Genomic DNA, 1,426 nt, shown 5'->3' with positions numbered 1-1,426 from the left:
CAAACCTCCACAGCCTAGCACATGGACCAGAGCAGAGGGAGGGGCACAGCCCTAGAACCCATTGGAGGTCTGAGAATGGCTTCTCTGAGTGGGAAGGCCTTTCATCCAGACTCCTTCAGACCCCAGCCCCAGTCCAGTAGATGCTGGGCTGGCTTCAGAGAAAGGAGCAGTGAGAGAACCATCAACCTTTCTGCACTTCATTTTTATCCTTCTCCCCAAGGGTCCCCCAGCCTCCCATCTGCTGTCCCGCCCTTTCCAGGAGAAAGAGGGGTGAGAAGCAGGGCACTGATGGGAATTAACTGCAGCCTGGACAGTGTGAAACTGGCCTGCTGACTTGGAGTGTTTCCCATATGGGGAGAGTCTCCTCTAACAAACTCTCTAAGGGCAATCCACTGACCTTTTTACTCTCCCACCAGCACAGAGCTTCTGCACAGGCAGAGGCAAAGGCAAACATATACACACAGCTGAGCCCAGCACAGCACTGGGCCCACCCCACTCTCCCTAGTGCACTTGCAAGCAGGCAGCCTCATAGTCCCCACATGGCCCAGCAGAGTGGAGATACAATCACATGCCTCCATCCCCCGCTGGATATCTGACACCTGACAATTTCCCAGACACACATACTTGTTTCACCCATGTACAAGTTCCCCCAAATTACCACCACTCCAGCTGTCTGCAGTCTCCTGTGGGCTTCCCCTGGGCATGAAGTCACCCACTGTACCCCCTTTATGCAGCCCTTCCTGTGACCTCTGGGCTCTAGGGTGCTGGATTTGAGCTCTACCACTCCAAACTAACTGGATTCCCAACCTAATAGAGAAGAGAGACCAGAACACTCCAAAAGGAGTGAGGGGACAAAGATATGCAATATTCTCTTTCCATGTGCTTTAAACTTGACTTCTGTGAGCTTCTCTGTCAATCTGTGTCTTGTTCTCTGTGTCTGTCGCTGGTACCTAGTGTAGTCCCCATGGATAGTTGCCCTTCCCCTAGCTGCCTCCCCAGCTCTCTGTAGTGTACTCTCCTATTCAAACATCTGTCTTTAGCACGTTTTCCCTTTATATAGTCCTTGTACAGAGTTGCTTCATCATATTAATATTGATAATAATAATAATTAAAACATGAATTATGATTATGTGATTTTTTGAAAACAAAAGTTCTACCCCAAAATAATGGGAGTCCCAGCCTCCTAGCTGTTCTCCACTCTGTTTTCTCCAGCTCAGGTGAATAATAAAAATAATAAATGTATAATAATAATACAGGAAGAGTGGTTGCAGGGGCAACAAAAAATGTATAAGCAACCAAGATCTGTTGATGAGCTACCATCTCCAGTCCCAAGCAATTATAGCAGAGAGAAAATTGGGCGGTGGTAGACTTGGGGGAGGAGAGGGAGCTTTGAGGAGTCATGGGGCCATAAAAATAATGTGGACAG

The sequence above is a fragment of the Colobus angolensis genome, unplaced genomic scaffold (genome assembly GCF_000951035.1).
Source record: "Colobus angolensis palliatus isolate OR3802 unplaced genomic scaffold, Cang.pa_1.0 Scaffold87, whole genome shotgun sequence".
NCBI classification, from domain to species: domain Eukaryota; kingdom Metazoa; phylum Chordata; class Mammalia; order Primates; family Cercopithecidae; genus Colobus; species Colobus angolensis.
Note: the sequence above shows the minus strand (reverse complement) of the source record.